We start from the raw sequence: 11,685 nt of genomic DNA, 5'->3' as shown, positions 1-11,685 counted from the left end.
GGCGCAGTGGTTAAGAATCCGCCTGCCAATGCAGGAACATGGGTTTGAGCCTAGCTCTGGGAAGATTCCGCATGCCATGGAGCAACTAAGCCCGTGCACCAAAACTATTGAGCCTGTGCTCTATAGCCCGAGAGCCACAGCTGTTGAGCCGGGTGCCGCAACTACTGAAGCCCACTCACCTAGGGCCCATGCTCTGCAACAAGAGAAGCCACTACAGTGAGGAGTGTGCGCATCACAATGAAGAGTAGCCCCCGCTCACAGCAACTAGAGAAAGCCCGTGTGCAGCAATGAAGACCCAAGGCAGCCAATAAACTAAATAAATTTATTAAAAAAAATACAAAGGCAGCGTGATATCAAGTTCTGCAACAATAGATGTAATCAGTGAGATAAATCTAACCTTGCTCACTTTGAGGATTCAAACAAGACCTATAATGTTTTCAGTTAATACATATTAGTGACAGTTTTGACATCAGGGAAGTTAGAAATGATTTTATACATGGAATGGAGAACACAGGGTGGAGGTGATGTTACTATGTAACAGTTTGAGTGACATCAGTGTTTTACTATTGGCAGACTCCTTCATCTCACAGGGAAAGATAGGGGAAACTAGATTTATGGGAAGTGGGAGAGGATACCCTAGAGATCTAGTGAGAACATAGGTCTAGAAAGCTGAACTATAAGGGAAGATGCTTTGGAGTGATTTCTCAGGTTTTGTTCTTTAATCCATTACCCCTCCCTTTGTCTCAGTACTATCATTTTTTTCTAGTTTCCTCCTGCCTTTGTTTGCTGAACATTTTATTTTCACTACGTTCTATAGATCCTTACCTAGAAGAGGGATGAGGACCTTCACAGCCAAAGAACAGCACAATTGCCAGAAGTGTGTTCATTAGCGATACTATCCATCAAGAAAATGCTTATTGCACATTTCCCACCAAAATGTTAGGTTAATATATACACTGACACTGGATTAACTTTCAGAAAATATCCCAAAGATGTTCAGGGTCAAAGAAAGAGGTGGTAGTAAGGCTGGATTATCCTGCTTTGAGGTAAGCCTGTTTTTCTTAATGGAGTTCATACATTGGCTTTGAAGACAAAAACCAGAGAGGGTCCCAAAAGAATTTTGAAAAAGGTTCATCTGAATATATGTTCTGGAGTGGTTGTTTTTAAAAACGTTTCATCATGAGAAGATTGTCTTCTCTTTGGATCTCAAATATCATCTCCAAGAGACCTCTGACTACCCTACCCTCTAACCCCTCTTTTCCCATTATCTTTACTTTTTATTGGCTGCGTTGGGTCTTGTTGCTGTGCGTGGGCTTTCTCTAGTTGTGGGGAGTGACTCTTCATTGTGGTGTGCAGGTTTCTCACTGCTGTGCCTTCTCTTGTTGTGGAGCATGGGCTCTAGGCATATGGGCTTCAGTCGTTGCAGCACGTCGGCTCAGTAGTTGTGGCTGACGTATCTTTACCTTTTAAAATTATATTCACACCCTAGGACTGTGCCTGGCACAGTAGGTAGTCAACAGATATTTGTTGAATGAGTTAATAACTTTCCTAAGGTCAGCTCCCATATAGCCTTTACTTAGATTTCATCAACACAGCCATGTCTGATTAGAATCCAGTGTGCCTCAGCTGTAGATGATACAGAATCACAGAACTGAAAGGTATTTAGGGAGAAGCTGTAGTAAGCTCTAAATTTGTAGAATGTAATTACAAATTTCAGTTGTAATTGAAATTTGTGCTTAGGGATACCACATCAATTAATTTGAGTGTCATTAACAAGGTGCATGTTAATATGTGAGCAAATCAGCTGAGACCTTTCTTTTCAAGAAGTAAAAAGTACCAGAGTACTGTACTGGGAGTACCAAAGTATTTTTCCCACCACACCAGAGGTTTCAGTTCTACTCCTTTTTGGCAAAAGATTGGCTTCGAGTTTCTAGATATGCTCTGTTGATTCCACCAGATGGCGTGACTCCTGACACATTCTGGCTATTACTACTCTGATAGCTGTTGCTTCCTTGGAGGTCCTTCCCTTGGTGTGTAAACAAGCTGGCATACTGCCCTGTCCTGCCCATTCTAGGCCTGCCTGGCCCATTGTGACTCCACCTTTCTGTGGTAACTACTCATCAGTGGGGGCTGTTCCTTATGGGAGAGGAGAACCAAGGTTTGTATTTGAACACAAGTAAATGAATTGATTCTTCCTGATCTGCATGGAGAAATAATAAAACGAATGTGGCAATTTAGGAGATTGGAGGTGAGATATAAGAGGCTGATTATGGATATTTGCTGGGTTTGTCTAGTTAAGGTTTTAGTTTAGGGTTTTAACTATCTGTTCAGCATTCAGCTTTCTGTTGCCTTCCTGTGCATCAGGGCAGTCATTCTCAGTGAGGGGAGAGAGGGCACCACATTGCTCAGGGCATGGAGACTCACTGTGCCTGATTACAGACATGCAACTGGCGTGGAAGGAGGAAAAGAGCCTCAAGAGCTACTGGTCTGGGGTTTTGTGCTGGTGTTACCTGTTTCCCTCTTAGAGCTAATAGCCAAGGCCAGGTGGATACCCAGGACTGCTCTTCTTTGGTAGGTTTGGTTGGCTCCAAGGGGCTGCTCTGATCTGCTTCCAGGTGTGCAGAATGGAGGCCATTACACGTTTGCATACAATTTTCCTGTGCCTGCAGTGACTGAGGCACTTTTCAACTGTATTATTTTGGTGCTTTTCCTTTCATTTCTGCTTGACTTGACTGCGTAGGGAGGGTAGGTGTGTTTTTGTACCTTCAGGAATTTACATGGGAGTTTTTTATTTGTTTTTTACTTCTGATTGCCACATTTTCTAGATATTCACCTCTGAACAGATTCTCTTCCCCAGGACAACCTGCTCTAAGTCACAGCTTGATTGGCCCGGGGGGTGTAACCCATTACTGCCTGAGAGATGGCAATACTTTTAGAATAATATTGAATTACAGAAGAAAAGTCCTGCTGGGAAGTCACAGGGTTGATGCAGGTGCATATTCTTGCAATTAGTTTCCCAGATTGGGATGACGGTTATATTAGCCAATATCCCTTCTTTTTCCTTTTTTCTCATTCAGTCGTTAAAAAATTTATTTAAGCTAAAAACAAAAAAACACACAAAAAATGGTCCACCCATTTCTCCCACCCCCACCCCGACTATTCCCTGGCAATCAGCAGTTATCTGTATCTTTGAGTTCGTGTGTGTTTGTTCGATCGTTTTTTTTTTTTTATTTTTTTGGAGGTACACCAAGTTCAATCATCTGTTTTTATACACATATACCCATATTCCCTCCCTTCCTTTGTTCGATTGTTTTTTGTGTGTTTAATTCCATGTATGAGAGAGCATACGATATTTATCTTTGTCTGACATTTCATTTAGCTCAATGCCCAAGAGGTCCATGTAGGTTGTCACAAATGGCAAGATTTCATTCTTTCCAGTGTCCCTTCTTATCCCTCTCATTTGGCATAGACCCCTTCTCAGTGTCCCTAGGGAATATTTACCTTCTGTCAAGGTTCCGTCTCCCCTCTAAAGGCTTCCCCGATGCCTCCATCCTGCATCCTCAGAGCTCGTTATTGTGTTTTCAGTATGGCAGTGCCCAGCACCATGTACGCGTTCCTATCACTGTTCATCACATTGAATTGTAATTGTGTTCGCAATTCTATTTCTTCTTGTAGATTGTCACCTCTTTGGTGGAGGGGTCTTCAGCACAGAGACCAGAATGTCTTAGGTGCACAATATAGTTTTCTTTAACTCAAGTGACTATTTCCAGAACCTCCTTCTCCCAATGGATAGGTTTCCCTACCCCACACAATTGAGTAACATTAATTCATGTGTTTCAAAGAGGCAATTAAATGTGTGAAAAAGTCTATCTTCAATGTAAATGTTATTTTTATTTTTACTACTTGAGATATTTCTGAGAAGCTAGTGATGACTTTACACCTAAGGTTTTAAATCAGTTGATGTTATGTCTTCATTACTTTATCTTTCAAGTGATAGCATGAGGTTTATTTAAATTTGATCAATGTTATAAAAGGCATTTCTTCATTAGGCAAGGTATCATTCGTATCCAATTTTCCTAGTGAAGGACTTTTTTTTTCAATCAGCTTATTGAGGTATAATTTATATATAATAAAATTCACCAATTTTGAGTGTAAAATTCAATGTTTTGAGAAATGTGTACAGTCATGTAAACACTACCATAATAAAAATATAGAGCATTTCCATCACTCCAAAAAGTTCCCTCATGATCTTTTCTATTCAGTCACCTCCCCAGCCTCCAGCCTTCGGCAGCCATTGATCTGCTTTTTACCACTGTTTCACCTTTTCTAGAATTTTGTAAAAGTGGTATCATACATACAGTATGTACATTTTGCATCTGGCTTCTTTTATCCAGTGTAGTGCTTTGAGATTCATTTGTGCTGTTGAGTATATCAGCAGTCCATTCTTTTTCATTGCTGAGTAGTAGTCCATTGCATGATTATACCACAATTTGTTTATTGACTCACTAGCTGATGGACAGTTGGTTTGTTTGTTTCCAGTTTGTGGCTGTTGTGATTAAAGCTGCTATGAATATTTGCATAGAAGTGTTTCTGTGGATATACATTTTCATTCCTTTTGGATAAATTAAAAAATGATATTGCTGGATCAAATGGTAAGTGTATATATGTTTAACTTTATAACTCCCAGTTTTCCAAAGTGGCTGTACCACTTGGCAGTAAAGTATGAGAGATCCAGTTGTTCCACGCCCTTGCCAACTCTTGATGTTGTAAGTCTTTTTTTAAGTTTAGTTATTCTAGTGGGTTTATAATGACATCTTATTTTAATGTAAATTTTCATTTCCTTGATGTTTAATGATATGGTGAAGTATGTGTTCAAACCTTTGGTCCATTTTTTAAACCAAGTTGTGTGTGTGTATGTAAAATATTTTCTCAGTCTGTAGCTTACCTTTTCATTTTCTTAATGTCATTTGAAGAGCAAAATTTTTAATTTTGCAGAAGTCCAACTTATCAATTTTGTCTTCTATGGTCCATGCTTTTTTTGCCCTATCTCATAAATCTTTCCCTAACCCAAGGTCACAAGTATTTTTGCTTATTTTTTTTCTGGAAGTTTTATGGTTTTAATTCTGACAAAGTCAGTGATCCATTTTGAGTTAACTTTTGTACATGATATGCAGTAAGGGTTGAGATTCATGTTTTTGCACACAGATATTAAATTGTTGAAAAGTAACCTAGGCACCTTTGTTAAAAAGCAGTTGAATATATACTTGTGTCTATTTCTGCACTCTCTATTCTGTTTCAATGATCTGTATCTCTGTCCTTATATAAATGCTACACTGTCTTGATTATTGTTAACTTTATAGTAAGTCTTGAAATCACTTTGTTCTTTTTCAGAATAGTTTTGGCTATTGTAGGTCCTTTGCATTTCTCTTTGAATTTTAAAAGCAGCTTCTTAATTCTACAAAAAAAAAAAAAAAAAAAAAAAAAAACCTTACTAAGGTATTGAATGGGATTGCATTGCCTTTATAGACTGACTTTATAGTGTTGACATCTTAGCAATATTTAGTCTTCTGATCCATAAGCACAGTACATCTCTCCATTTATTTGGGTTTTTAAAATTTTCTATCAGCAATGTTTCATAGTTTTCCATATACGTTTATTTTTGTATATTGACTTGTATCCTGTGATCTTAGAATATTTTACATAGATGATCACATTTTAGAATATTAACAGTATATGCTATTTATTTCTTTCTTCTTGTCTTATTGTACTGGCTAGGATATTTAGTACATTTTTGAACAGAAGCAGCGAGAGCAAGCATCCTTGCCTGATCATTAGGATGGGTGATGTCTTCTCTTTCATTCCCAGTGTTGGTAATTTATGTCTTTTCTCTTCTTATCAATCTGTCAAGAGGCTTATCAATTTTGTTAATCTTAAAAAAACTGCTTTTGGTTTCATTGATTTTTTTTCTCTATTGTTTTATTTTACTTTGCTCTGTTTTGTGCTCTATCCACCGATTTCTGATTTGTAGTCTTTTTCCTTCTTTCACATTCTTTGGGTTTAATTGTCTTTCCAATTTCTTGGGGTGGAACTTAAACCACTGATTCAAAATCTTTCTTTTCTTCTAATGTAAGTACCCAATGCTATATGTTTCCCTATAAGCACTGCTTTAGCTACTTCTCAAATATGTTTACATGTTGTGTTTTCATTTTCATACAATTCCAGATGTTTTCTAATTTCCCTTGTGCTTTCTTCTTTGAACCATGTTTGAAGTGTGTTGTTTAACTTTCAAATATTTGGGAATTTCCAAAATTTCTTGTTGATTTCTAATTTAATTGCACCTTGGGTAGAGAACAAACTTTGCCTGATTTTAATCCTTTTACATTTATTAAGACTTGTCTTGTACCCAAGCATGTGTCTGTCCTCTAGAATGTTCCATATATATTTGACCAAAAAAAAGTGTATTCTGATATTGCTGGGTGACATGTTTTCTATGTGTCAGTTAGGTCAAGCTGGTTGATAGTGCCGTTCAAGTTCTCTATATACTCACTGATTTTCTATCTAGTTGTTTTATCAATTATTGAGAGAGGAGTGTCAAAATCACGAACTATAATTGTTGAACTGATTGTTTATTTCTGCCTTCACTAGTGTCAGTTTTTGATCCATGTGTTTTGGGGCCCTTTGCTAGGTGCATACAAATTCATAATTGTTTATAGTCCTGATTTTACTCCCTATGGGACATTTGGGAATGTCTGGAGTCATTATGGGTTGTTGCAACTAAAAGAATGCTACTGGCATCTAGTGGGTAGAAGCCAGGGATGCTGTTAAAGGTCTATAATACCTGGGATATCTCCCACAATAAAGCTTTATCCAGCCCCAAATATCATGTTCTGAGGTTAAGAAACCCACTTTACTTCATACTTTATACCCAAAGCCCTAGCAGTTTTTCAAGAATAAACACTTCTCATTTGCAGGGGGGGGGGGGGTGTCTGTCTTTGGTTCATTTCCAGAGCCCTGAGATATTTCTCTTTGGCAGTTTTGTCCAGTTTTATGTTTGCTTTTGGTGGAGAGGATTTGACAATCTCTTCATGCCACCATAGCGGTAAGTCTGACCATCCTTTTACTTGTAACCTATATGTCTTTGTAGGTCTCTTGGGGCTTCTCTGGTGGAGCAGTGGTTAAGAATCTGCCTGTCAATGCAGGGGACACGGGTTCAAGCCCTGGTCCGTGAAGATCCCACTTGCCATGGAGCAACTAAGCCGTGTGCCACAACCACTGAGCCCACACGCCACAGCTACTGAATCCCGTACGCCTAGAGCCCGTGCTCCAATAAGAGAAGCCACCACGATAAGAAGCCCACACACTGCCATGAAGAGTAGCCCCTGCTCTCTGCAACTACAGAAAGCCCATGTGCAGCAATAAAGACCCAACGCAACCAACAAATAAGAATAAATTAATTAATTAATTAATTTAAAAAATAAATAAAGTAGGTCTCTTGTAGACAGTGTGTAGTTGGATTTTTTAAATCCAGTATGATGATGTCTGCCTTTTAGTTGGGAGTATTTAGACCACTTATATTTAATGTTTTATGTTCTATATGTCCCATCTGATTTCATTCCTATTTCTCTCTTTTCTTGCCTTCTTTTGGATTGAGTATTTGTGTGTGTGTGTGTGATTCCATTTTATGTTCACTATTGACCTATTAGTTATACCTCTTTGATTCACTTTTTGTGGCTATTGAAATGTTTAAATATATAGGTTAACTCATCACAGTAGACCTTTAAGTAATATTATACCATTTCGTGTGTACACACACACATACACACACACCTTACAAAGTGTGCTTCCTTTTTTTCCCTCCTGTCACTTATGCTACTGTTGTGATACCTTTATCTTATATGAAAGTTATAAACTTACAATGCATTGCTATTATTCTTGCTTTACATCGTCAGTCATATTTTAAAGAGATTGAAAATTGTATCATCCAGCTCTTAAACTCTTTGAGTTCCTGATTTTGTGCTAGGTCTCTTGGAGTTAAAATGTTAGATCTAGTATTTGTCTCAAGTTAACAGTTTCAGTTTACCTTTTCCCTGTTACAATTCTGATATTGCTATTGGGAATATAACCTGATATTGCTATTGGGATCATAACCACGTGTAATGTATCTAGTCATTTCTTTTACTTGAGGGGTTAACATATTGGCTTATCATCTGCCTTTGACTCTGATCCTAATGTTACTTCCTCATGGTTCTGTGTTTCTCTGTACTCTTTCCCAGAGCACACATTCTTCTTTGCCTACTCCATTTAAGAGGAAGTTGAAGGATCAGTCCTCCCTGGTTTCCTTCCCAGGGCTCTTTCCAGTGCTATGAAGAGAACCTAGGCATTGGTCCAGACAGAGTTGGGCTTGAATTCTGGTTTTCCATTTCCACCTGCTGTATGCCCTCGAGTAAATTACTTGGATTTTAGAGGGTCATACCTAAAATTTGAATAATAATACCTCTCAGAGCAGCTGGGAGGAGTAAATTAGATAATGTATAAAAAGCTCTTAGTACCGCATTTGACACATAATAATAATACCAAACACTCACACAGCGTGCATTATGTGATATACGTATGTATCTCTCAGTTTACAGCTGAGGGACCTGACGCATAGTCAGCTACCCAAGGTTATATAGCTAGGGAATGGCAGAAAACCGGGAGTTAAACCCAGATTTGCTTCAGAGTCCATGATTTTAACTATAATGCTCCACTCTTTCTCTCAGTAAATATTAATAGAAATAGGATTGGACTTTGAAAAATAAGTACTCTTGATCAGGTGAATGTGGGGAAAGAGGGAAGTTAAACGATAGGAAGGTAAAGGACATTTCAAGTAGAAAATACAGGTTTAGAGAAAATATAGAAATGGAAGACTATAGAAAGCATGTTGGAGAAAGGACTAATAGTCTGGTCAAGCTAGGTACGGGTTCTATAAGATGGAGGATAAGATTTATCACGTAGGGTCTGAATGAGCGAGTACTTTGAAGGCCATGCTAAGAAATTTGGTCTGTTTCATTCTACATAAATTGTCAAGCCATCAAGGCAGTGATGTGGTCAGACTGGTTCTTTTGGAATAGCTCTTGGGTCATTTGGTGGATGGATTGAACTAAGCAGAAACTAGAATAGAGAGATCAAGTAGCAAGTTCTTGTACAAATATAGGTGTGAAGTAATGAGCTCAACCAGAGAGAAGGCTAGACTGGGGAGTCATGAACTATTATAGTTGACAGGACTCAGTGGCTGATCAGATGAGGAAGAAATTACAATGCCCAGCTTTACTATGCTTGCTGACAAGAAGGAAGGTGATATTTAATAAGCATCTCAAACTTCATGTGGCCAAAATAGAACTCTTGATTTATACCTCAAATCAGTTTTCCCTGAGTCCTCTTTATCTCAGAATACAGCACAATCAACAATCACCCTATTTCTTGGCTCAAAAAACTTAAGGAGTAGTGTGACCAACTGTTCTGGTTTGCCTGGGACTTGTCCTGGTTTTAGCCCTGAAAACTCCATGACCCAGGAAACTCCTCCATCTCAGACAAACTGAGATGGTTGTTCATCCTAACCTAGAAGTCACCCTAGATTTCCTTCTATCCCTTACATTCTACATCCAATCAGTTGGATCTCCCTCCTTCCAGATTTACCCTCTTTCCACCTCCACTGCCACCTGGTCCAAGCCTGCATCGTGTCCCACCTAGGAGGAGTAGGCAATTGGATGTGTGTATCTGAAGCCCAAGGGAGAGGTCAGACTCAGATAGAAATTTGGGAACCAGCAGCATGTAGATGATATTTGAAATGATGGAGGAGATTGCCTAGAGAGAGTATGTAGAGAGTACAAGAGCAAGCTGGGGTGGATACTCCAACATTTTGAGGTTAAACAAAGGAGAAGCAATTACCCAAGAGATTAAGAAGGAATAGCCATGAGATGGAGCTATATGTAATGAGGTGGATAGAACTACAGTCTGTCATACAGAGTGAAGTAAGTCAGAAAGAGAAGACAAATATTGTATGCTAACTCACATATACGGAATCTAAAAATTGTACTGATGAACTCAGTGACAAGAACAAGGATGCAGATACAGAGAATGGACTGGAGAACTCGAGGTTTGGGAGGGGGTGGGGGGTGAAGGGGAAGCTGATACGAAGCGAGAGAGTAGCACAGACGTATGTACTACCAACTGTAAAACAGATAGTCAGTGGGAAGTTGTTGTATAACAAAGGGATTCCAACTCGAGGATGGAAGATGCCTTAGAGGACTGGGATGGGGAGGGTGGGGGGGACTCGAGGAGGGGGGAGTCAAGGAAGGGAGGGAATACGAGGATATGTGTATAAAAGCAGATGATTGAACTTGGTGTACCCCCCAAAAAAATAATAATTAAAAAAAAAAAAAAAAAAAAAAAGGAATAGCCAGTGAAGTGGTAGATAAACCAGGGGAGTGTGATGTCATGAAGGCCTGGAGAAAAGAAAACTTCAAGAAGGTGGTGGTGGCCAACTGTCAAATGCTGCTACGTAAAATGAAGATAAAAAAGTAGATTTAAAAGGGAGTCCCTGTTCCCAGGGAGCTTCAGTCTATAGGGAAACAGGAAAGTGAACTCCCAGGCACAACAGGTGCTGTATCAGCAATAAACACAGGATACCCAGCCAGTGCAAAGGTCTCCTTCTTGGGCTGTGTTTTGAAGGATAATTGAAAAACAAGAAGAAAACAGAGAAGGGTTCTTCAGGTCGAGGGGGCCACAGGCACAAAGGATAGTCAACTGCAGGTGTTTGGGATGGCTGGGATGCAGAGGGGTGAAACAAACGGGGCACCCAGTGCAGGGAGGAGGGAGGGCCAGAGTGGTCAGACACATTGGAAGGGTCACCTAAGGTGGGACTGCAAAGGGTTTGTTGGATTTGGCAACCTGGAAGGAAGTGTTTATTTTTGTCAGAGTAATTTTAGCCATTTTCATGGGGACAGAAACCAGATTGTGAATAACCAGGAGGTAAGGAATTAGGCACACCCAGCACATAGGTCATTCCTTTAAGAAACCTGAAGTGAAAGGAAGGAGAGAGTGGGTCATAAGGTAGTTGGGGTGGGGGTGGGCATGGGGCTGGGGTTTACTGTGTTTTTTTTCAATGGTAGAAATCTTGAACTTTGTTTTGTTTTTTGTTTTATTTTTTAAATACACTTATTTATTTATTCATTTATTGGCTGTGTTGGGTCTTTCTTTGTTGCTGCACATGGGCTTTCTCTAGTTGCTGCAGAGACCACAGGCTTCTCTTCCTTGTGGTGCGCAGACTCCTCAGTGCGGTGGCTTCTCTTATTGTGGAGCACGGGCTCTAGGCATGCAGGCTTCAGTAGTTGCGGCACATGGGCTCAAGAGTGGAGGCTCACGGACTTAGCTGCTCCGCGGCATGTGGGATCTTCCTGGAGCAGGGATCAAACCCACGTCCCCTGCGTTGGCAGGCGGATTCTTAACCACTGCACCACCTAGGAAGTCCCTTGAACTTTGTTATAGGCGTTTGGGAAAGCATTGGAAGAGAGGGGAAGCTTGAAAATATAGGGGAGAGGAGATAATTGATGTTGAGTAAGATTTCTGAGGAGCTGGTAAGGGATGGGCACTCATAAGAATGAGAGCATGAAAGTTTAGCTTTGGATAGGAGGAAAGAGAGACAGA

This window comes from Hippopotamus amphibius, chromosome 3, assembly GCF_030028045.1.
Source record: "Hippopotamus amphibius kiboko isolate mHipAmp2 chromosome 3, mHipAmp2.hap2, whole genome shotgun sequence".
In the NCBI taxonomy this organism is placed as follows: Eukaryota; Metazoa; Chordata; class Mammalia; order Artiodactyla; family Hippopotamidae; genus Hippopotamus; species Hippopotamus amphibius.
This window is presented reverse-complemented; position numbering follows the sequence as displayed.